We start from the raw sequence: 26,830 nt of genomic DNA, 5'->3' as shown, positions 1-26,830 counted from the left end.
ACTGAGGCCTTCTTAGGGAAATAGGTTAAGGGCAATAACCAAATTAATCTACTTTAGATCCTTGCGTTCTCCATCTCACAGGAAGAAGAAAACTCAGTTGAAGATCTGGAGCATAATCAGGTAGGTAGCTCAGTGGATAGAACATTGGGCCTAGAGTCAGGAAGACCTGAGTTCAAATGTGGCCTCAGACACTAGCTATATAATTCTGGGCAAGTCATTTAGCTTCTTTTTGCCTTAATCCACTGGAGAAAGAAATGGCAGACCACTCCATTATTTTTGCTAAGAAAACTTAATAGACAGTATTGACATGCTATAGTCCACAGGGTCATAAAGAGTCAGACATGACTGAACAACAACATAAGAACATCAGCCTACTGTTAAGATATTAATAACATAACAGAAGGGAATATTAGCTTCCAGATCAGGTAAAGGAGTTCGGGCATCAAAGAATAAATATTTAAAGACAAAGGGAACTGAATCAGTACTCCATGAGGCAAAAGACCTCATGGATTCCAGAGAGAACATGGAACCACAGCTGTTTGTTCCTGAATGTTTTAAAAGAGACATGAGAATTGTGAAAGTAGAATTTATGGCCCACATAATAGTAATAATTAGCAGAATAGAAAAATTTGAATCTATGGTATCAAGTCTTATCAAGTGAGGGAGAGAATAATTGATTGGGAATGCAAATACACCAAAATAAAGGTCAATCTAGAAGAAGAAAAGTAAAAAGTAACAATGTTAAAGGAGAATATGATCTTCATATAAGCAAATCATATTGATCTCAAAGATAGGATGCAGAGACACAGTTTAAGAACTATAGGTTTTTCAGAAGAACACAAGTCAAAAAACCTGAACAGTATAATGCAAGAAATAGTGCAAGAAAGCTGCCCAGAACTTTGGAACACAGAAAACAAAATGACAGTACAAGGAAAACACAAGTTACTAATAGAAATAGGAAACAACTATACATATGCTGTAAAAATTGAAAATTCCACTGACAAAACATCAAATTATGCAAATGACCAAAGGTTTTTATAAAGGAAAGGAAATTGAATAAAACTTATTCTGTACCCACTAGAAACCGCGAAACAGTATGGAATATTTTGTTCTAAAGAGGAAAGGAACTTAAGATGCAACCCAAAATGACCTACCCAGAATCTAACCATTAATGAAAAAAGATGGATGCTTCACTTTTTTTTAAAAAAAATAAGGGCATTTGAAACATTTTTAGAAAGAAAACTAGACCAGAAGAAATTTACATCTCAAAAAGCTCAGACAACAAAAATACAAGAAGAGTAGAAATATAATAATCAAGGATGACAACAACAATAAAATAACACTGAGAGACCATTGAGATTTCTTTCTAAATGGACACAAGGTGACAAAGGTAAGTCAACAAAAGAAGTGATAGTGGGGAAACAAGGTCAGAAGGTTCATGGACTAAATCCCATACTATCCTGCCTACAGGAGGAAATTTTCTTTTTTTGCTGGGACTGAATTACAGAATGGGAGGGTACATAAAAAAGAGAAGTGTAAGAAAATAGAGGGGAATATGTGTGTGTCTTAAATCAAATGCTAACAGTGATTTTACCTTAACAGTGAAGAATATGTCTTCTAGTTCTTAGTAAAGGGAGACTCGAGAAGAAAAGGTGAGGAGGCAAAAGGCAGAATTGAAAAAAGGGCAAAGAAATTAGCAATTCTTGCTTCAGTAGTAGGAGGGGGTACCACTGATTAATGTTCCCATGCAAAAAAGAGATATTTCATAAAAGAAGATTGTGACCTTACAGTGGATACAATCTGCTGGTATTTGGTACTTAGTCAGATCCCTGTATCTGCTTCGAAGGGGAATACAGGGAGCAGGTGACACCCAGAAGAGTGGGAGGGCGTGGAACCAGTAACAAGATTTCGAGGCAAATAGAGAAAGAGACGACCACAGAAAGAGTAAAAGTCAGTAATGAACTGCACAACCAGGGACATAGGGAAATGCCCACCATGGCTCATTATGCTTTCTATCTCCTCCACGAAGTGGAATTTCTAAAGAGTGAGGCACAAAGGGAAAAAGAGAGGTTGGGGACAAGATCTACAAAGCAACAATAAAAACTGTTACCGTAAGAAGAGGGAACCTAAGATAGTTACCTTAAAAACTTTTAATTCCATGATGAATGCAGAGATTAAAAAAGGACTAAATGAGTACAAGGGCCGTGAGTCAAAGAATAAAAGGTCAGACTATAGAGAAAGAGAAGAAAAAGGAGTGAAAATCGGTTTTGAGATTTGGCACAGAAAGTGAAATTAAAAAATCCGACAAAACAAGTGAAAGAGGAGGAAAGGGAGGGAGATTTTACTTGACTGCTTAACTGAGAGGAGAAAAAAGAGGAGAAGAAATAAATAACTAGATAAGAACAAGAAAGAGAAAGGAACTAATGAGTTGAGCAAAGCCTCAAAATTTGAGAAAAGGGTAACAATTAAGTAGGAAATTTTGAAGGTAAGGGGAAGAGAGCCAATAGAAATAGAGTTACCTTAAAGTAAATTAAGTTAAAATAATTGAAGAGGGGTGGGTAAGTGGCTCAGTGACTATAGCACTGGTCCTGGAGTCAGGAGGACCTGAGTTCAAATGTAGCCTCAGAAAAAACTTAACACTTTGTGAACTTGGGCAAATCACTTAATGACAACTGCCCTGCCTTACCCCCTCCAAAAAAAGCAGCCAAAAAAAAATTTTTTTTTTTAATTGAAGAGGCAAAATGTACTGTCTTTACAAAGGAAGAAGAAAAAATTCCAGTTATGGGGGGAAAAACCATCAGAGACAAATGGAGTCTTAAACTTATATAAGCTTAACTCCCATAACTTTAAATGTGAATGGATGAAGCAATCAAAACAAAAAAGAGTGAGATTGGTTAAGAAAACAAAACACCACAATCTATTGCTTGCAAAATACCAAACCTCAAAACAAAAAACAACAAAAACACCCAAAAAGTACACAGAATAAAAATGAAAGTCAGGAAATAATTTTACTAAGCATCAACACATCGAAAAAAGCAGGAATTGTAATGATGCTGTTGTTTGTCCTATCAGCAAAGCAAAAAGAAACATTCAAAAAACACAAAGTGATAAACAAGGAAACTTGCATTATGCTGATAGGAACGAAATACAAGAAACAATTATCAATATTAAAGCCTTAGCATATAAATTTATAAAAGCTGAAAGTTTTTATAGAAGATTTCTCTGATAAGAGGTCTAATTTCTTAAATATGTAGAGAACTGAGCCAAATTTGTAAAAATTAAGAACTGTTTTCCAGTTGATAAATGGTTAAAGGATATGAAGAGGCAGTTTTCAGAAGAAGTCAAAGCTGTAAATAATAATATGAAAAAATGCTCTAAAACACTAATAAAGAAATGCAAATTAAAACAATTCTGAGGTACTACCTCACATTTATTTTTTATCAGATTGGCTAATGGGACAGAAAAGGAAAATGACAAATGCTTGAGGGGGTGTAGAAAAATAGGTACATTAATGCACTGTTGTTGGAGAACTGTTTGGAATTATGTGCTAAGGGCTATAAAACTGTACATACCTTTTGACCCAGCAATACCACTACTAGTTCTGTATCCCAAAGAAGAAGCCAGAAGCCAGATTGTAGAGAATTAGAATAGCTTGCCCAAATTGGGAAAAATAAAACAAAAATAACCAGATACTCTATGCTGGTGGTTTCTTATTCATTGCAGGTAGAATTGCAAACTAGTATAATCTTTTTGTAAAGAAATCTTGAAGTATGGACTAAGAATACATTTTTTAAAAAAAAGTATAGCTTTTCCTATCGAGAATATGTCCTAACAGTGTTATCAATGAGAAAAGGCTATCTGTTCAAAGATTTTTATAGCAGAATATTTATAATTGAAAAAAATTAGAAGCACCCTAAAATAAAATGTTCAGCAAGAGAATGGTTATATAAAATTATAATACATTAATATAATGTAGTATGATTAAGGTTGAGAAATTTAAGAATCATAAATTTAGACTTACAAGTTCAAAATAATGAAACTTGGGACTGTTCTTATCTAGTTCTTTCTTTTCTTTTTTTTTTTTTTTTTAAAGCAATTGGGGTTAAGTAACTTGTTCAAGGTTACAGGCCAGTTTTTGTGTGTGTGGGTATTAAGTATCTGAGTCTGAACCGATCTTTGGTTTTCCTGATTCCTGGCCGGCACTCTTACTCACCTCGCCACTTACCTGCCCCTACTTATTTATTTCTTCTCCTCTTTTTTCTCCTCTCATTTAAGCAGTCAAGTAAAATCTCCCTCCCTTTCCTCCTCTTTCACTTGTTTTGTCAGATTTTAAAATTTCATTTTCTGTGCCTTTTTTCCAAAAAAGTAATTTTCAATCCTCTTCATTATTTTTCTTTTCTTTCTCCATAGTCTGACCTTTTATTCATTGACTCATGGCCCTTGTACTTATTTAGTTCTTTTTAAATCTCTGCATACCTCATGGAATTAATAATGTTGTATGATTAAAGTTGAGAAATATAAGAATCATAAATTTAGACGTACAAGTGTAAAATAATGAAACTTGGGACTGGAAGGGGTTGTGACTTTTCCAAAGCCACAGAGATAGTAAGTGGCAGCATTGGAATTTGAACCTATATCTTTTGACTCCAAATATGCTGTTTTTTTACACATATGGTTCCTATCTTGGGATAGAATAGGTGACCTTTATATTATCAGCATTCTGCTCTTTTCAAGTAGTCTGAAACAGAATTGTTTCAATTCAGTTAAGTTAAACAAACATTTATTAAATTCATACTCTGTAAGACATACAAATCCTGAACATACAAAGAATATTTTCTTGCATGTATGCTTTTCTTCCACATCTTTTATTTTTTTTACCCTTGGAAAAAAAAAATGACTTTTTTTTTGACATTCATTTCCAAATATGCCCCTTTTTCTTCCCAGTGAGCCTTCTTTTGCCCATCTTCTTCCTCTTTACCAGGCCCATAGTTTCTCTAAAACCTATATTTCTTTATAACTCCATGCCTTCAACATCAGGGTCAGAATTAAGAAGGATTGGTAAAAGTATAGTGAAATTTTTAGGTGGAAATGAGAAGGTGATTTTCGAACTTAAGTAAAATAGAAGAGACGATCATCTTCTAAGTAAAGAGAGTAGGCTTGGGATTTTGAGTTTGAGGAAGGTGAAAAAAAATTGGAAATTAGTTCTTTGGGGAATATAATGGGAAATCAGATAGTTAAGAGGCTTTCCATGCTATAGCAAGGTTAGGATACATTTGTAGCAGAACCAAAGATGGCTTTGTGACTTTTTTCTAGCAAATCTGGGAAGCCTGAGAGTAGCAATTATCTAGTATTGGTATTTAACAGTAGGTATTTAAGGGAGGGTGAAAGAATATAGGATACTATTAAGAAGATTATTGAAATGGCTAGCTATAGGATCCAGTCTGAGTAAGGAAGCAAATAAAGCGAAAGTATTGAAGGACTATTAGAATTGGGAGGGGTCAAAGGACTGGAGGTTATGATTATTAGGATTGTAGAATAGCTTCATTAGGAATGAAGCCATAGGAACAGTGAAAGGAGGTTGTGGTTAAAAATGGAATTTTGAGTTTATGATCTTGAAGGTGGAGCAGTTCCAAGTATGGCAGTGCTAGTGAAGAGGAGTAGGGACAAGGATGAAGGTAATTGAATCTTGGTGTTAGTGTTATCATTGTGGATGTTGAAGTCTCAGAGGATGAGGAGAATGTAAATTATCTGAGAACAGATACTGTCTCATTTTTGTATCCACCAGTGCACATAGTAAGATGTTGATTGAGTAATGACAGAAGATGGGGTAGAGAAGACTTTGAACCTAGATACTGAGGTCATTGAAAAAGGTGGGAACATGTTCTGGTTTTGTTGATTCCAATTTCACCTGTCTCTTACAGAACCTTAATAAAGCTGCTACACAAATTATCTTAAGGCATAGTTTGGATCATGTTAATCCCTTAAAATTTTCCCATTGTAGTTATGATAAAATAACAACTCCTTAACCGTGTCACTTAAGGCCCTTTACAGTTTGACTCCTACTTACCTTTCCATCCCTTGGTGTACTATATATTCCAGCCATACTGGACCATCTTTTTGTTCCATAACTCCACATGCCATATCCTACTTTTATGCAGTCAGAACTATCCTCTTCTTTCAAGGGTTAGTTTACCTCCAGAAAGCCTCCTTGGATTCCCCTCCCCCCCATGAATATTTTCTCCCTCTTTCACATTTTCCTACACTTTGGATCTCTCTTTTACCCCCATAATTTTTTACTTTACATCAAACTTATCTGTGTGCCAGTTCTTCCCTTTTCCTCTCTTCTTCCACCAGCTCTTTGAAGACAGGGCATATTTGCCTTTTATATCCTTTTATTACCAATGCCTGCCACAGTGCTTTGGGCACAGTAGGTGCTTAATAAATATTTGTTGGATTTGCTGTATCAGGAGATGATAGCTAGATAAAGTAAAGATGATAGATAAAGAGAACTGCTTGCCTGAACATGCTCAGTTTTTGACTTTGCAACTTTATAGTTTATTGCAGCATTAGGTGTTAATATCTGGAAAATATGGCATATAAATTATCTTGTTACCTAATTAACTAAGGTACTAAAGACAAATTTGTAAGTACCCTTTTTATAATTGGTACATTTTGCTTAGGGCATGTTAGCCCAGGTATCCAGCCTCTCAGTGTTCTGTCCCACTTACTGGCAACTGTCCGCTCTCAGAGGTGGTTCTGGGAACCTGATTGTGAAATCTGCCACAGCTTGTCAGAATTTTTTCCTCAGGGCCATTTGAATTACTGGGGTTCTCTTAGCTACCTGCTTGCCCATCAGTGGAGTGTGATCATAGGAACTTACTCCTAAGACTGAGTATTTTGTAAAAACAGGTGGGGGAAAAAATTAAATACTTTCAAAATTTTTCTGAAAAATAATTCCAAAGAACTTGAAGCCTATGAAGAGTATATATGATAATACTTAATACTTGGCTAAATATGTTGAGGGAGTCTTCTGATTAAATGAGGATGAAATAATTGATATAGTGAAATTTCTTTTGAAAATGCTGAGGGAAAAATTTGGTAGGGATTTGCTAATCCGAGTGTTATTCAGAATTTCGTCTGGTACATTCATTGTTGAGTTTTAGAAATACATCATTTTTACTGACCATAGATCTTCATTTTCATAAACAGACTATTATCTTGTGTCAGAACACCCAGATTCCCCTGTGGCAGCAGATCCCAAGGATCCTCTTGTTCCTACTTAAAATTATGAATGGGTGGGGGAAGGGGGAAAGGAGACTTCAGTTTTTTAAAGTGAAATGTTGTAAAGAGAAGTTCATAGAGCTAGTCTCTGGGTGAGGGGAGACTACGTATAATTTTCGAATATTTATTTTGAATTCTACTTTGGTGTTCAAGAATGGTAAAACTATGTGATATACAGGCTGGGGGAGGGGAAGATCAGAAAAGACCTCATGTCACACAGAGATAGTGTTAGAATAGAACTTTCTTAAAATGTCTTCACATTGTAGTAAAATGCACTCGTGCACTTGAAGCATCAAAAGTACTTTCTTTAGTACTGGCAGTTTTTCACTTTCAGTCTTCTAGTTCTACTTGTTTATCCTCAACATAGTCTCCATTTCTAAAATTTCAGTTTTCCTACAATATCCTCAGGCCACCATCCCATCAAACATTTAATTATATTATATGCCATAGAAGCTTACTAGAGATAAACAATGACTTGAAGAGCTTTTGTTGGTCCTTTGTGCAATTGCAAGGGGAAGAATTGAAAGACCAAGATCTTGTAGAAAAAATTTTAGCTAAAAAGACATTTTTAAAAATGTATTGTGAAATAGACCCATTAAGGAACACGCTACCATTTATTAGTGGTGTGATCTTGGACAAAAATACCTCTCAACCTCAATTCTTTAATCTGTAAAAAAGAAAAGATTGGACTAGATGTTCTTCAGGGTCCCTTTCTAGCTCAAAAGGTAGTAATAAACATGTAGTAGCAAGTTCCTCAAAATCTTTATTCAGAATAAACCCGAGTCAGTAGTTCTTTTGTCAAGGCAAAGGTTTAATTATAACTGTTACAATTATAGCTCTGTTACAATTTGACTGAAAATTGCAGCTCACTTCACTTTCCATCTTCTACTCTGTTGGGTCTGAACACCTCCCCACACCCCACCCCAAGTTTTCTTTTGTGTATTATCTTCCCCTAATAATCTAGATTGTATGATCCTTGAGGAACTTGCAGTGACTCATTTTCTTTTCTTATTTTTGTGTCTGTAGTACTTAGCACAGTGCTTGGCACATAGTAGGTGCTTAATAAATGTTTATTGCATTAAATTATTAATGTGAATAAATAAATCAACAAAGAATTTCTTAAGTGCTTACAATGTACAAAGCACTTTGCTAAGTGAGATGGTCCCTGCTATCAAGGAGTTCACATTTTAATGGTGGAGACAACACTCATAGAAGGTTTCAAGGCAAGTCAGAAGGCTCCATGGTCTCTTGGTGTGCCATGGTTGAAGTAGATCATAATGGTTCTTCTTTGTTGTCATTTCCACTGATAAAATCTTATCATTTTCTGATGCTGAATCTTTTTGAACACTTACCAGCACCAATGATTTTGGTGGGAAGAACTTTCTTTTCTGAGTCTTTAATAGTAGATGTGACTATAGCATCTGTAGGAACCATTTTCAAGGCTGAATCTCCACAGTGGTTGCTTCCCAGTTTGGCTGAAGCATTGCTATACCAAAATCTCTTGGATTCTGGGTTCCTGGACTGTCTCTGACAGGGTTTGAGGAGAGGTGGTGGTCAAGGTGGCAGTGGTGGTGGTTTGACCAGGTTGGCACATGCTGCCTCTTGTTTCTTCCTCAGGGTGCTTGTTACTTCATCTAGGCCGTCTTGCCTGCCAGACCTGCCCTGTGGGGGCAATTGGTTAGCAGTTGGTAGGGATGTCTGCCCCTTTCTCCATAGAAATATTCTCACCTCCCCCAATTTTTATGTATTAGCTGGTCCTTGGAATGACCACAAGTCCTAGGGCTCCTAATTTCTATTTTTTGATTGCAGTTTTACTTGTGTAAAGTATTTCTCACACCATTTTCTAAAGCTTCACTCCTCCCACCTCTCATCCCCAGTAATTCTGAAGGCTTAATAATTAGGGAATTTTTGAGTATATTGCCTTTTTTTTTTTTTTTTTGTCTGTGAGTTCCTGCCATTTTTTGCATGCAACTTCTGTGTTCCAAAACCCTGAGTGCATATTGAAGTAATAATGCTGGCCAACATGCTACTTTTATTTGTTATTGTTGCCATTATCCTCTTAAGAAAAATAACAATATGGCAGAGTACTTTAGCATTCATTGTTCATGTGGTTCATAATGATTAGTGGCAGGTTTATACTTTTTTTTTTCTTTCTGTGATTACATGGAGCACTTATACATCAGGTAAAGTTTCAAGACATATAATCATACTTAGAATATTAGAAGTGGAAAGGATTTTTTGGTTCAGGAGTTCTTAACCTTTTTTTTGTCATGGACTCCTTTGGCAGTCAGGTAAAGCCTATGGATCGTAAACCCCTTTTTAGGATAATTAAAAAAAAATCATAATCTAAGGAATGTTAACTTTCAGTTCGAGGTTAGTGAAAATTAAAGTGTATTTTTTTCCCATCCACATTCATGGATCCTATAAAATTTAGCCCTGGACCTCAGGGTTAGAACCTCTTTTAGTCCCACTTCCTCATTTTATAGATAAAAAAGATCAAGTGACTTATCCAAGGTCACATAGGCAGTATGTAGCAGAGCTGAGATTTAAGCCTGGCTCCTAATCTTTCCTTTCCATTACACCTTGACATTTTAAAATTGCTAACTTTATATTTTGATATGTGCTGGTCTTCATTTTAAGGTCTCTTTTTAACTAATCAAAAAGCATTTTGTGGGGTGGTGGGGAGGGGAATGGAGGAAGGATAGGGACTATGCCTATAATTTCATTAGCTTAGTGAACCCTCTTATCAGGAAATTCCTTCAAACAATGCAGATGGGCACTTCTCTGGAAATCATAATCTTAATGTTTCCTAGAGCACTGGGTCATAGGGCTTGTGTGTGTCACAGGCTGGAGTTACACTTGAACCCAAGTCCTTCTGACTTAACCCAGGTAACTAGTTGGCTTTCTACTACACTATGCTGCTTCTGCCTATTATTTACAGCTCTGAGATTGAATATAACAAGAATATATATCCACTTTTTAATCTTCTCCAAATATTAGGGGTCAAAAAAGGGATCATAGTAAAGTGAGGAGTGTATTGTCCTAATTTTGGAAAGCTTGATGGTAAAGGGATGAGTTAGTGTAGAACAAGTAAACTGCAGATTTGGTTTTGAAAGAATTTCCAAGGTCAGGGTGCTTTTGTACCTGGGCTGATACCGTGTTTTCCCGATAATAAGACCTATCCCGAAAATAAGCCCTCCCCTTACTGTGTAAGATTCCTCTAAAATAAGCCCTTCCCCGAAAATAAGCCCTATTGAGATTGCTACTGTAGTGAAGGTGATCCCCTGCGCTACACGCTACATTACAGTACCCTCTGTATGCACCGCACCCCCCCCGGGAAACGCACGCCGCACTCCGAGCTGCATCCAATCAGAGCTGCAGCAGTGAGCGTGTCATCCTGTTCTTCCCCAGTGATTTGCTTATTGAATAAAGGTACATTTTTTTGTTCACATTTACCTGTTTATTAAAATTGCTGTCAATGTTCATTAAAATAAGCCCTCTGGTGTTTTTCTGTCCAAAAAAAATAATAAGACAGTGTCTTATTATCGGGGAAACACGGTAGTAAGGAATCGGAACTAGCTAAGAGAAATACATTTATATTCCAATGAACATTAGGGAATAACTATTTCTCTAAAGCATCATGTAACTTGATAACTTTTCCATTTTATTATCTTTACATTCTTATGTTTTCTTGTATTCATAAGTAGTACATACATTTAGAAAACTTGCAGAGGGTTGTACGGTTATTTCAAAGGTAGAAGGTTTTAGGGAGATTTAGAGACCAGAGTCCACTCTGGATAGAGCTCAGTATGGAGGGATACATGGGAGTGAAAAGGAAAGGAGCAAAAGGACCAGCCCCTGGGATTGGCACAAGGAGCAGTACAGCTGTGGAAGTGCTGCCCCAGGACTCACATAGGCACCTCAAATTCAGCATATCTGAAATAGATTTCATCATCTTTCCTCCTAAATCCTCTCTCCTCTTTTCCTCTTTTTTTCTAGTTACCTAGGTTTGCAACTTTGGAGTCATCCTCAGTTTTTCACACTTACCCATATATCCACTGAATTGCTAAGTCTTGTCCATTCTGACCCCGTAGTATTCTTTCATTTCTCTACAATCACATAACTACCACCATTGTTTAAGCCCTCTTCCTCTCTTACCTGGACTGTTGCAGTAGCTTTCTTGTTCAATTGGTCTCCCTGTCTCCCATCTCTCTCTTTTACATTTTGTCCTCTGTACAGTTGCCAAATTTATATTCCTAAAGTTCAGGCCTCACCATGTCACTGCCTTACTTAGGAAGCCTCAGTGATTCCTTTGTGCCTCTTGAATACAATTTGACATTGAAAAACTCACAATCTTACTCTAAACTATTTTTTCAGACTGATTTCAAATTACTTCCTCACATACTGTGTTTTAGGCAAATTGGTATTTGCTGTTTCTCTTACGCTACATTCTGTGACTGTTCCTCAGGTCTAGAATGCTCTTCCTCCTGCATCAGCTTCTTGGAATCTCTAGTTCCCTTAGGTGCCACCTCTTATAGTAAACTTTTTCAGGTTTGACCCTATGGCAGGCCCCCACTCCTCTTTGGTCTTCCCCCATTTACAAAGAAATTACTCTGTATTTATTTTATTTTTATTTGCCTGTGTCTATGTGGTATCCTCTACAATAGAATATAATAAACTCCTTGATGGCAGGAATATTTTTAGTTTTTAATTTCTGGGTCCTAAGGAGTAAATAATTAACTACTTGAATCACATGTAGTAGACAGCTTAAAATTGATGCATTTTCTTCTTTCCTCATGTTCCTTTGAATTTTTCTTGGTTATTAGGAATGCTGGGGTCTTTATTCTTAGCTAGTAGAAAGGATCTTTAAAAATAATATTTTTTTGATGCAGGTTTTTGGCTTTTTAACCTGACCCTCACCAATACCCAAGTAGGTTCTTTGAAATTCCAGTCATATTTCTGTGTACATACTCTCTAAAACCTTTTCATTTCGGAGACTATGGTCTTGGAAGACAGAGTCATATGTTAATCTACAATTCTCTAACCCCTTCTCCAGAATTCTTGGGTCTTCTCCTGTTCTTTGCTTGCCACTACTTGCTTGTACCTATTGCACCAACCTAAGTGAATGGTGACTTGCTTGAAAAGAAGTTAGCTGATAACTCTTGTAGTATTATAGGAGATGGAAGTCTTGGTGCTTTATTCCTTCTATCCACTTCCTGTCATCACTCTTTTTTGGAGAAGGTAGTAAGAATTTATGTTTTCACCCCATCAGTGAAGGGGTAGTGGGGTTAGAGGGAGGAAAGGAGAGAGAAATGTCCTGAAACTTGATGCAAAGCTCTAGGTATTCCTGAGATATTTGAATCCAAATTTTTTGCCTACAGTTATTCAGATTCTTCATTTGACTGATGGTAGTTTTGGCTCTGCAAAAACAAAACAAACCCAGTCTTGCAAACCCACTCCCACACACAGATTCATCAAAATGGAGAGTTTATCTGATATTTTTACACAGTAATCATTCAGACCATATTGACTTACTGTGTTTCACTTTACTTTTGGCTGGGGAGCAGCTGCATCTTATCTTCCTCTCTTCCTGTTTGTCTTTACTAGTAGGAAGTTAGTGTGAGGTTGTGTTTTTCTTTCTTTTTTTATTTTGCTTTATTTTGAAGGATGCCTTAGATTTAGGGAGGTTGTGGTGGTATGGTAGATTAAATCTATGCATTATGTAGCTGAGGTTTTTTTGTTTTGTTTTGTTTTTTTAAAGAAAACATCCAGTCAATTTTTGCTCAATGGTGTAAAATAGATAAACAAAAGCATTGTCACTTTGGGCCATCTGCTGGTAGGTGGGAATAGCTTTGTGAAACAGAACTTTATTATGGAATTTTATTTACTCTAGTAGAATTTTACCTATTTGTAGTTGCTGGAATTGAGCCTTTGCTTGGATTATATGTTAAATCTGTGATCTAGAGTCAGTGTCTAGTCTGTTTAACTGCCTGTTTGTGCTAATTAAGGCTCCAGATTTTATTAGCATTTCCTTAATGGCATATTAAGTTATCCTCCACAGCATAGATTGTATAGACATTATGTAAGTAACCGTAGATAATTGTTTCTAGAAATAGGGATTGAGAGGAACAGGTACCATCAAAAGACTCTGCAGAGGTAGAATGAAAAAAAAACTAGGAAAAAATTATTTTAGAGGGGTGGCCAGGTGGCTCAGCGAGTAAGAGCACTGGCTTCAGTGTCGGGATGACCTGGATCAAATCCGGGCTCAGATACTCAGCACCACACCCAGAAATATCTGGCCGTGTAACCTTGAGCAAGTTACTTAACCCCGATTGCTTTAAAAAAAAAATTATTTTAGGATCCTTTTTTACTCTGGATAACTTTTAAAAACAATAGCTTACATAGCCTTTTACAGTTTGCAAAGCACTTTACACTCATCTCATTTGATATAATAACCTTAAGGATTAGAATTTTTTTTTTTTTTGGCAGCGATTCTCTAACATAAGTAGTTTTTGTTTTGCTTTGGACCTGTGATTTTATTAGTGTAGGGAATTCCTGTGAAATTTTCTTTACCTCTCTAGATCGACAATTTGTATATTGTTAAAAGTTTCTGGGGTACTGAGAAAGTGAATGATATATGCCCAGAGTCATTTGTATTAGGAGTATTTGTATTTGTAATAGGCAATTTGAATCCATATCCTGAGCCTTAGTTCTTTATCCACACTGAGTGAGTGATATCTATCTCCCTTTTACAATTGTATGGATTATCAGCAGGCAAAACACCTGAGTGCACCAAACCATATTAAAATGTAATTGGGAAGTGTTTAACAAAATAAACAAAAATGCTGTACAGCATAGATAATATTAATTTGTGGTTTTCTAAGTCAATACAGAATCCATTTCTATTTGAGTTTGACACCATCAGTATAGATCCTAATTATTATACTTTGGGAATTGAATTTAGTGCTACATACAGACCTTTCTGTTATACCACTGCTGCTTTAATCTAATAGTATTTATTTATTATACAGAATAATTTTATTTTTTAGCTGCTTACTTAGGAGTAACTTCTTCCTGAAACCTTTGAGACAGTTTTATTAGTTTAGAAACATTTTGTTTTAACTGACACCAATTAATATTTGCACTGTGCTTTTAAGAAATGAATTTTGATCTTTTATGATTTAGTTTACATTGAATTTTTCCTTTTGGGTAGGGGTAGAAATAATTCTGACAAAATGAATTATTAATTTGGGATTTAATGGTGTTCTGAGGCATTTAAATTTTTGTCTTTATCTAGGTGGACAGGGCAAACTTAATTTCTTAGAATCAGAGATTGAACTCTGAAAGGCACCTTAGATGTATCATCCCAGACAAGCTCCTTATTTCACAGATAAAGATGGGTGCATAGAATACTTACACCTCAACTTTGTGTTGATACAAGAGTATTACATACTTACCAGAAGCTTTAGCAGAAGTGCATAAACTCTTAATATATTAACTTTTTTTTTTAGCATTTTAATTAAATTCACCATAAAAGTAAATCCGTATTTGTGGTGGTAGAAAAATAACCAGCATGGATAATTGAAATAGATAATCCTTATTGTTTTTAGTGAAAATTTATTAATTTCTTCTCTAACAGAGTCTTTTACCTGAGTTTTGCCACATTTATTGGTTAGTTTCAATAAAGAATTTTTTCTGTCTCATCTCTTCCTCATCACTCCTTCCCCTCTGTTGGAAATTCAAATAAAAATATTACTTTGTTGGAGCAGTGAAATCACCTGCTGAGGAAGGAAAGCAGATGACTTTCATAATCAACAAACTGGATAGTCATCTCCTGAATAACTGAGAACTGAATATTTTGTTTGGTTCAGCAGGTGTCATGTTGCTTTTAAGTAAAATGAAATAGCTTATTAATAAGTATTTATTGAATTCCTACTGTATGCCAGAGGCTACAAATTTTAATGCTGTTACTATATTGTATTACATTTATATATACATTTTTTCTAGGTCACAGAGAATTTTAAAAGTTTTTTTTTTTTAATAGTGTGGTCAGTCAGTAAGTATTTGTACTAAGTGTTGGATATACAAAAAAAGGGCAAAAGACAGTCCCTGCCCTCAGAGATCTTACACTCTTGTGGGGAAACAACATGAAAACAACTATGTACAAAAAGATAGCTAACAAGATAAATGGAATTAATTATACAGAGGGAAGGTACTAGCATTAAGGGGATCAGTGAAGGCTTCTGTAGTACAACAGGCTATTTTAGTTGGGATTTGAGGAAGCCAGAAGGTGGAATTAAGGAGAACATTCCAGGTATGAGATGTAACTGACAAAGGTGCCTGGAATCTGGAGGTGCAGCTTTAAGTTTATGTTAGTGTATTTCCTGCCTCAGAAATTCTTCGATGTGGCTAGAAATAATATGAAAATATGCAGTACACAAGCTTCCTCTTAAGAACATAATGCATAACAACGCATACTAGAATTTGAAAGTTGGTCATCTAACAATTTGGTGGATTTTATTGGCCATTTTTACATATAGTTGTAGCAGCAACAGAATTTAAAAGCATTTTTAAGCATTAAATTTTGTGTAGTTCTTTTAGATGCCCTGTAAGAATTATTATACTCCTTAAAATGTGACACATACACACCAAACCCCAACTCCTCCCCTATGGAAACAGAGAATCTTCTTTTTCTTTGTATCACAGTGCCCCAGCACAATCTTACACGGCAATTTTACACCTGAACAGAAATTACATTAATGGAAAGGAAAGTGTACATGTCTGTTTGTTTGTCTAGACCTGTGATTTAATTGTTATAGTGAACTTCCAGTGGGGAAGTCCTTCTACCAGAGCAGACCTAGTTTTTAAATGTGTCATCTATATTTTATTCATTATTATTTATTTTAAAAAATATTTTCTAATTACACTTTAATCTGGTTCCAGCTACACTGGGAGTATTGAAGGCTACATGCATCCCAGTTGTATGTTCTCTTATCTGGACCATGGAGATAGTTGAAGTTGCTTTATATTTGGTGCATAATTTGTTTTGGAGAAGTTTGAAAGGTGGTGAGGATCAGAGAAAATGTCTATTCCTCCCTCTTGTGGTCATGTCATCTCCAAATCCCCCATGCCCTCAATAGATAGATTGAGGAAACTATAAAAAGCATATGAAATGTTAGCAAATATAAGTGTCTAAAGAGATATAATGAATCTAAATGAGACCTGGGTTTGAATTCCAACTCAACACGCTTTATCTGATACTTTGGGCTTCATTTCCTTACTTGTAAAATCAAGGAGTTGACCTTTGTCAGTTAATCATTATCTATTCATTGCTTACATTGTGCTGAGACCCAAGGATACAACGAAAAGTAAAAATAATTCCTGCCTTTGAAGACCTTCTATGATAATGGGGGAGACAAATGTAAGTAAATTGATATGTACAAGATACATAGGGAGACCATTGGGGATATCCTTAGAGGGGAAAACACAAAACATTAGCGGTTAGGGGGCAGGGAATCTTGCAGAAAGTGAGACATAAGTTGAGTCTTAAAGAAAGGTACAGATTCCTAGAGTTGGACGTAAAGAGAGAGAAATGTGTCATCAGGATATTTAGCTGCTACAGCCTCCTACCCCTCTTTGGTAATTTTAATATTATGCAGTTGAATTTAAATCAAACCTTGCATTAAAAGTTTCTTTACTATCTTCATTTACATTTTCTTTACTGCTAAAAAGCCAAAAAACAACCAGCCTTTGATATTTTTGTCTGAATGATACCTATACTAAGAATGTGTTTTTTTGTTTGCAAACTTCTGTCTGTATAGCTAAAAGGTGCTCCATTTCATCTCTAACATTGTAACGCTTATCTTCACGTGTTTGCAAATCACAAAAATCTGATACAGCTTTGCCTTGTTAAAAATTTTTGCTTACTTGTTTTATAATATTCTTTTTTTCAGTATTAAAGCAGAAATTCATTAAAGTTCATTTATAGTGTTTTTCAGAAGAGTGTACAGAATACTTAACATTCAAGCAGCAGAATACTTAAAAGTGCTTTGTGGGAAGACTCTATTTGCTTCAAGGGATTTTTCTCCACTCTAAACACTTTTATATCTGGAAATTTATACACTAACATGGCAACAGTCATCTCAGGTTAATTATTCCCTTTTCCACCTGTGACAACCCCATCACCTCTTCAGGGAGTTCAGCAGAAATCAGTAGCAAGAACCCTCTGTAATGTGATAACAGATGCCAAAGGTATGTTACAGGAGATACATAAAAAATTGCTCATGTCCTAGCTGAGGTGTCCACCAGGTGGCTGCTGGTGGGGCAAGGGTACCCACCTAACTTTGCAGAGTGGCTAATCACAATTGCTTGGCGTCCAGATCATCTTCTTCCTATTCCTCCTCCACCTCAGTGGCAGCGGTGGCCCCTAAGGGCTCAGGCTCTGGAAGAGCATCTGTAGCTTTTCTGGGTGCTTTGCTCAAGGCCTCCTTTGTGATTTCAAAGAGGATCTTGTCAATCTCCATTTCTGCTGCTTTCTCCATTTCTTTCTGATCTTTCATGCTTTCAAAAGTGGCTTCTCACGTCTCCTCTGTGATCCCCACCTTCATCATCTCTTTGGACAGATCCCTTATGGTTGTTTGGATCTCTGGGATCAGGCTTTGTATGGCTTGCATCACTTCTGTGCTCTTCTGTAAGGAGCCAGCCATTCAAAGGACAGCCAGTGGGTTCTTCATGCCCATGAGGACAGAATTCATGTGTGCCTTGGATGCATACAGCTTGCTCACAGCCTTCCTTGATCTGATCATCTCCTTGGCTAGAATGACACTGACATCCTTCTGGCCTTTTTTGGCAGCGTCCTTCATGGATCGCTTCACTTTTTGTTCTCTCTGGATGTCTCTTATTTGCTTGTAAACTACTCTCATTTCGTTTCTGATCCTCAACGACCATTCATTGACCAGTTCCTTGAGAGGCTTCTCTTGTGTCTTCCCAAAGAGCCTCATTCTGAACTCTGCTATCCTGGCCCCTTCCTCCTTGTAGTCACCGGCACCTCGGCAGCCTCGGTAGCCTTGGTGGGGCCCCCCGGGACAGGGCCAAGGAGCCAGGGCCAGAAGAAAGAAGCAGCTGTGGCTATAATATTCTTTATTATACATTTAGGCTGTGTAACATCTCTTCCTAATTTGTTCTAGTGTAATAAGTTTTTTTGTACTGTAATATTTCCATCTGAAATATTCTTTTTGTCCATTGTAAGGGCTCTTTAAAATAAATTAATATAACCCTTTGTAATTTGAAACACAGCAGCACAGGACATCCACACATGATATAGGCAAATGCAGACTGACAACATAGTGCTATATTAAAGAATCATTGACTAGTTTGAGTGTTTCATATTAATTGAATTTTGGTTCATATTAAATATGATCTCGTACTCTACAATTTGCATTAAATTGAATTTTGCATTATTTGAACTCATGTTAATTGTGACCTAACTGTATTGGTTAGAATTAGGGCCAGAATGACAGTACCTCTGATGATTTCTTCAACTTCCAGAAAGATGGAAATTATTAGCAAATTAAGTAAAGAATATATTAGCTGCCATATTTTTTAATAGAGATTGACAGCAGATATGTGAAGAGTGAAGTTTTTCATTGTAATGATGCCCTGTTTCTGTTCCAGCTTTGTGATCTATGTTAGAGATACATACAGTTCATCCAACTGGCCTGGTGGCCAGTCTCACTACTATATTGATTGTGTCCCTTCTTTAATCCTTATTCAAATACTCAATATCATTTGTCTCCCTGCTGTGCGCTATCCCCCTCCCCATTTCCAAAAATCGTTTTGCTGTACAATGCTACCCTGAGTTTCTTAATTTGTTCCTCCTAAACAAGGTATCTACCCATCTCACCAAGTCTTAGTAATACCAGTGAGAGCATATTTACCTGTTTTTTGTTCTACATTTGTGTATAGTGTGAGTATAATTTCTGATCTTTTTTCCTTGATTTTTGTGCATTCCTGAAGCCTCTACCCCTAGTCTGTTCCTTTCACTTTCTGTAGGAGCTGATTTAGCAGCTCTCTCTGGACATTTTCACTATCCCCTTCTTTATCTTCTGCCTTTTTAGTTTAAATTCCCCTTAATCAGATCAGCCTGTTTCTAGGCAAATACATTCTTTCTATTTTTCATTAGATGTGCTCCATGGTGTGACAAGAGCTCTTCATTCCTGGATTTTATGTTTTTTTTTTTTAAAGCCAACTTCCTTTCTCTGATACTCAGACAGATGTTCACTTCACCTTCAGTTGGCAGCAATGATGAAAACACCATCTGTGCCCCTGAATCCTTTACTTTCATGCTCAGGACTTCATGATACCTAGAGATTCATCTGTATATTCCTAGCACTTATAGTAATGCATTGTACATACATCTAGTAGTAGGCACATAATAAATGTTTGCTGATTGTTACTGAATTTGCTAGCTGGGGATAACAGCTATCTTTTTATTCTAATGACTATTATATTGTAGGATAGGGAAAGATTGTCAGCTGAATCTTTTTCCCCATGTGAACTAATTTCTTTTTTTTTTGTCATTGAAAACAGAATTTCTTTATGGCCCACTGTGCTTTAATATTTCTGTTTCATAAGGTGAAAGAGAATTATCTAAGATTCAGCTTTATTAAGAAATAGTGAAAAAGAGATAGGTGAAAAAAATGTGCAAGAGATACAGATGTCTGAAAGAACATTAATCCATTGTACATTAAAATGTTCACATAGTGCATTAGATTCCTTATATTTCTTTTAAAAGGTGAAGTTTCTGAGGAAAGCAATTAGAATGACTATGGGGGTTAGACAGTATTAGCTATAATTTCTGTGAAAGGAGTTGGACTATTTAGCTTACAAAAAAGAAGCCTGAGGAGTGACTTAATAACTTAGCTTCATAAATAATTCCACTTTCAGAAGGAAGAAAAAATATTTTAAAGAGTTATAAGGAGGATATATTTCCATAAAAGATAAATGTAATTGCCATAAATTACATAAGAGAATTAGTTTAGGTGTTTCAAAACAAAACTCACCCCATCTTCCTGATAATATTGCTGACTGAATACTAGATATCTTCCAAAATATAAGGGGCAATTCTGTCACAGAGCCTATTGTGAAAACTTATTTTTTGAACACAGGAGTTACCTTGTTAATATTTAAACAGAATTATGAATTCTGGTAATATTTCTTTGGGGTAGATAACCCAGTTTCTTACGTAAGGAAATTGGTACCAAGAAGTAGTCTCATTCCATATATCTTCTATTTCACTCTGAAGCTAAGTGGAAAGGACTGATTTCAGTGGTGAAAGCATGTTCTATTTTGATTTGTGAACTACACACAATTTGTGATACCAAAATGTGTAAGACATATGACCCTGGTCCCCAAAGAAGTTAAAATTCAGATGAAGATACTGCATGTGCACTTAAGAAAAAAAAGAAGTAATACAAAATTCTAGTGTACATGCTTATGTGTCCAGTTGCTATCCACATATATCTGGGGTTTCTTAATCTTCTTTGTGCTATGGACCTCTTCTTATAATAATGCTTTTAAATGCATATAAATGTATAAGATTAAAATGAAAACCATTTATAGTAAAATATATTTATCACAATATTTAAGAAAAATTTAAGGACCTCAGGTTGAGAACCCCTGCTATAAGATGTTTAGAAGAGGAAGAGATAAGTGTGGCTTGGAGTAGTTGGAGAAGTATATCCTGCATTTTCATCTCCCATTACCTGCCCACATGAAACCTTTGTTGATGCCAGCTGGATCTCTTTACTTATTCTGCAGACATGCTTAGCACATTCTTAGAGGCTAAAATCTAGAAGAAACATCTGGTCCAACCAGACCTAAATAAGAATCTCCTCAACTTCAAACTCTATACGTGGTCTTGCTGCTCCTGTCTGAAGACTTAGAATGAGATGAAACTCTCTCAAGCCAGTCCTTTCTATGGTTGGATAGTTCTAATAGTCTCCTTCCAACTTCCAGGTATCACTCCAAGTGTTGTCCCCTGGGGAGTTGCAGAACAACATTAATCCTTCCTTATGACTGCCCTTCTGATGCTTGAAGATAGCTGTAAATAACCTTCCCTGTCTTCTTTTCACCAGGCTACACATCTCCAGTTCCTTTAGCAAATCCACCTCTTTAGAACATGCTCCAGCTTGTCTGTCTTCCTAAAATGTGCCCAAGATATCTGGCTTCGTTGTAGAAATGCTAGTGATAGCATAAAACAAGAGAAAGAAATTAAAGGCATAAACATCAGCAGGCAGGAAACAAAATTCCCATTTTCTGGGCAACTTAATAGTTTACTTGGAATACCCCAGAGAATCAGGAGAAAAATTAATTCAGGTGAAGAACAGCTTCAGTAAAGTATCAGGATACAAAATAAATTACCAAAAATCAGCTGCATGTTCATATGGCAATACTAAAAACCAGTAAGAAATGATTAAAAAAAAAGATGCCATTCAATATAGATTCAAAATAGATAAAATATCTAGGAGCCAACCTACCAACAGATATTCAGGATTTACATAAATACAGTTAGAAAACACAACAGAAATAAAGGAAGAATAATTGGAACAATATTCATTGTTAATGGTTAGACTAGGTCAGTGTAATAAAAATGACGATATTAACTTACTATGTAGATTTAGTTATATGTCAGAATGCCGAGGACTTGTTTTATAGAACTGGAGAAAATAATAGAATTTATTTGGAGAAACAGAAGTCTAGAATCTCACAGGAAATAAATAGGGGAAAAAAGAAAAAAAATGAAATGGAAATAGTAATTTAGGACTTCAAGATATATTCTAAAGCAATAATCATCAAATCGCTTTGATACTGGTTAAAATAATAGAAAAGTAGCCCAGTAGAACAAATTAGGTAAGCAAGAATCAGGAGCAGTTGAACTTAGTGTTTTTTAACAACTGTTTTTACAAGAACATAAAATATGAAGTGAGAGTGGGGAAGATTTCCTATTTGACAAGAACTAGGAAGCTAGAAAGCAATTTATCAGAATATAGGTTCTGATTAGAATCTTAACCCCATATACCATAACAAGTTCTCAGTGGATATGCAAACTAAATATAAAAAGACAAATCATTTAAAAGAATCTGAGAATCTTTAAAGGTTTTTTTTTTTTTTACAGCTATGGCTTAGGGGAATATTTCATAACCAAACAAGGGATGATAGAGGTAATTATTAAAAAGAGAAAAGACAATTTTGACTACATTAAATTAAAAGACTTGTGTGAACAAGATCAGTGCAGTTAGCTTAAGAAGGAAAATTGACAAATTGAGGATAATCCTGGTGTGAAAGCTCAGTGTGGAGAAACTATTTATTATTTATCCTATGTTAATATTGCTGAATCTTGATTTATTTGGCTAGAAAATTATCTAACCTAAAAGCTTACTGTAGAGGTCAGCCTGACCTCAGAGAGGCTCCAGGAAAGTGGGATGGTTGTAAGGAATGCTAGATCCTACTCAGTGCTTTCTTTGGGTCCTCAGGTTTTGTTTTGGGTTTCCCAGATTTAAACTGACTGACTTACTAATATGTATCTCTTAACTGCCCTTCTCTTGGAGACTACCTACTGCCTGTGTGAGGCCCGTCAGGCAAATGTCCTGGTGCTCTTGTCGGAGCTCTATAATAATGTAAACTCACGAAGACTTGTGGAGGGAGCCACCCCTCATTTCAGGCTCTCTCCCTACAAAGTGACCTAATGCATTTTTTTCTAAAAATAATTCAGATCTTGGGGTTTGTTCTCACTGATAACATCTGCTAAACTTTAGTGTGGCATCCAAGATAACACGTAAGTGGAGAGAGAACTTGGCTTCAGCAGTCAAGAGGAATTGTGTACCTCGTGACTCTGGGCAAGTCACTTAACCTCTTAGCACCCCTCTAAAACTGCAAATTGCAGAGCAGGTGTCAGCCTGCATTGGTAGCAGGAGTTTTCTAATTAGGAGTTTTCGATAAAAATGAAATCATATGTTACTCCTATGCAAGCTATATAAGGAATTAACATGAAACTACCGTGTTTCCCCGATAATAAGACACTGTCTTATTCATTTTTTTGGAAAGAAAAACACCAGAGGGCTTATTTTCAGGGGAGGGCTTATGTTGTCCTGCCTCAGCTCTCCTCCGCGGCACTGCTCTCAATGGCTCCAGCAAGCAAATCACTGGGGAAGAACAGGATGACGCGCTCACTGCTGCAGCTCTGATTGGATGCAGCTCGGAGCGCGGTGTGTGTTTCATGGGGGGGGGGGCATGGTGCATACAGAGGGTACCGTAATGTAGCGTGTAGCGCAGGGGATCACCTTCACTACAGTAGCAATCTCAATAGGGCTTATTTTCAGGGGAGGGCTTATTTTAGAGGAATCTTACACAGTAAGGGGAGGGCTTATTTTCGGGATAGGTCTTATCGGGGAAACACGGTAGGAGCTGCTCTCTAATAGATAAGTATTCAAGGCTATAAACAGATTTCAAAAGAAAAATTGCAAACCATCAACAATAAACATGAAAGACTGCTACAAATAACTGAGAAAAATGTCAGTTAAAACAACTTTGAGGTTTTATTGTCACATCTCCTCCCTCATCACCAATCTCCAGGGAAAGAGGACAAACACACCTCTCTTGAGGTCATGGTTGGTTTCCAGCCTCGTCTCTTGCCTTGGAGGGAGGAGAGTACCACTTTCTGTTCCAAGTTCTTATTGCCTCACCTAAACTGCTTAAGACTCTGAAAGGACTTTCCACAGAGATCTTAATAATATATCATACTCAGTACTTTCAGAGATCGCAGTACTTTGAAAATCTCTCTGAATTTTTCATTTAATGATTAACAAACTCCCCCTGGTCATGCCTTCCCCATTTCATTGATTCTGAAACCTTGTAGGTCATCATCCAAACCTCATTATTCATCTTGCACTGCTCAATTCTTTATTCCTACTTCCCCCCAAGACCCAACCAAAAGCTACTCACCTTTCTTTCATTGTGCCGTCTAGAACTTGCTTTCATCTTAACTCTTTTACTTTCTCACGCCTTCCATCTTTTGGCTCTCACTGAGGCCTGACAACCCTGATGACAGCCTTCCTGGCCACCCTTTTCAGCACCAGCTGTACTTTTCACTCATTCCCCTCAGCCTACTATCAAGGTAGGGGACTTGGAATACTCTTGCTTCCCTTTGTCACTTTCAGGATCTTTCCTTTACCACCATTACTCAATAAGCCCCCCTCCTCTGAGGTTCATGCTGTCCACATCTACCACTTAATCAAAATCCTGGTAGTTATTATGTACGAGGAGGAGAGCCTTGGAAAATTTCAGAGTTGTTTAATGACGCCACATTCCTTTGTAGAACAAAAGCCTAGCTTTAACTCCCTTCTTCTAAATCCTTAGCTTTCATTATTTTTGTTTTCTTTATTATTGTTAAATTAATTATTAATATCTTTTATTTTTATATCACTTTTATTGTTCAGTATCTCTCTCCCCATACTCACTCAAGGAACCTACTTTGTAAAAAGGATAAAAAGGGGGAGACAGTTCAAGAAAACCAGTAAACACATCAACCACATCTGACATTTTCACATTCATAGTCCCCCCACTTGTGTAATGAAAGGAAGGGAAGTGTATTTTATGAAAATTTCAGTGAGCCCAAACTTGGACCTTATGATTACATAATGATGGTTTTCATTTCTTTGTTCTTTAAATTTGTATTGTTGTCATTGTGTTTTCCTAGGTCCATCTATTTAATACCAATATTCTGGCATATGGCTTGGTTACACATGAAATTCTACTAGAGGTGCCAGCAGATTGTAATATAAGAACACATGAATGAAAGGCAAAATAGATTGGTCATGTAGCCACAGGGGAGGGCTAAGCAATGGAGAGACTGCACTTTACTAAATTTCCTTTCAATGTTATGAAGAAAGTACAGGCACCTCCTAATACATTGAGTTAAATGCCCTGTGGAGAACTTCTAGGAAGTTATGAACAAGAATTGCATCTAATGGGTGGGCATGGATGGGTTGTGATCTGCATCTTTGACTAGAATATCTACATTTATGAGATCACTGATCCATTTGAGTACTTAAAAGATATAATTAAAGAGATAATTAGTGAGCATCTAGAAAATTGTGCCGATTACAGAAAGTCAGCATAGCTTCATTAAGAAAAGGTTATAATAGTCTAATTTAGTTCTTTCTTTGAAAGGATCACTAAATTAATCGATCAAAAAATGTAAATAACAGTTACCTAGATTTTGGCAAATAGTTTAATAAAACCTTTTTGGCTGTCTTTGTGGACAAGATAGAAAAATATGAGCCTGATTATAGTATAGTTAGATAGGTTTGGAATGTGCTGAATGTCTGGACCCACAGATTAGTCATTAGTAATTTTGCTTTACCTGAGTGCAGAACTAGTAACAATGGGTAGAAGTAGCAAGGAACCACATTTAGACTTGATGTAAAGGAAAAAAAATTTCTAGTAATTAGAGAGCCATCTCAAAGTAGAAGGGGCTGGCTTGGGAAGTGGTAGATTCCTTCTCATTCCACCAGAGAGGCTCAGATTAAATCACCTGACTTATCTGGTCAAAATAGGGCATGCAGTAATGACTGAGAGTTCTTTTTCCAATGTGTGGAGAGTTTGAATGTCAACTGGATACTAGTTTCCCAAGTGACATTCACTGCACACCCCCACCCCCAATCCCATTCCAACATAGAACTTCCATGAATCTGTACCAGATCTAGAACCTTGATCTGTGGTGTCCAAGCTTCTTGCTTTCTTCCCTAATACTTAGTCCTGTGTGACCTGGATAAGAAGCCTATAAAAACCCACCACCACCGTGTTTTACTGGCTTTGGTGTCCCCTTCCACTAGTTCCCAGAAGACCTGCTTCCTTCATCCCTGCCTCCTCAGTAAAGCTGACTGTAAAACTGTCTCTTGCTCTGTGCTTCCTTTAATTTTATATCAGAATACTGACCTTTCACCTCAAACTCCATTGATTGGGTGGGGAGAGGGGGGGCACTAGGTGATGCAGTGAATAGAGCACTGGCCCTGGAGGTCTGGAGGACCTGAGTTCAGATGTAGTCTCAAGACACTTGACACACTTTCTAGCTGTGTGACCTTGGGCAAATCACTTAACCCCAATTGCCTTGCCTTCTACCCTCCAAAAAAAAGGTTTTAAAAAACCAGATTCCCATTCACAGATCTTTAAACAAAGTTAAGAGGACTGCTTGTGTATTTTGTAGTGGAGTAGACTTTTTCTTATTTGTGTTGGATTTGGATATCTGTATGTGAAGTTTGTGTTGTCTCTGTACACCAGTTTGGGAGTGTGCTGCCTATGATGCCAAGTTCATGGTTTGGATCCCTGGATGGGCCATTTCATTGAAGGGACAGTGTGATAATACAGAGGAAAGAAGACTGGTTTTGAATTCAGAGGGCCTTGATTCAAATGCTGGCTCTACTATCTTTGTGATCTTGGGCAAAGTCACTTAACCTTTCTGTACCTCAGTTTTTTCATCTACAGAATAGAT

The 26,830-nt window shown here is 36.6% G+C and overlaps 1 protein-coding gene and 1 pseudogene across 3 annotated transcripts in view; one reads left to right on the top strand and one right to left on the bottom strand.

Annotated features, from left to right (window-relative positions):
- Positions 1–26,830, top strand: part of GALNT1 (polypeptide N-acetylgalactosaminyltransferase 1) — a 208,742-nt gene that overhangs the window by 29,345 nt on the left and 152,567 nt on the right. The gene's annotated exons all lie outside the window — the stretch shown is intronic.
- Positions 17,619–18,413, bottom strand: LOC138152184 (charged multivesicular body protein 3 pseudogene; annotated as a pseudogene).

This window comes from Petaurus breviceps, unplaced genomic scaffold, assembly GCF_028583685.1.
Source record: "Petaurus breviceps papuanus isolate PSGF00001 unplaced genomic scaffold, PetGlider_PUasm1.0 151, whole genome shotgun sequence".
In the NCBI taxonomy this organism is placed as follows: Eukaryota; Metazoa; Chordata; class Mammalia; order Diprotodontia; family Petauridae; genus Petaurus; species Petaurus breviceps.
This window is presented reverse-complemented; position numbering and strand designations above follow the sequence as displayed.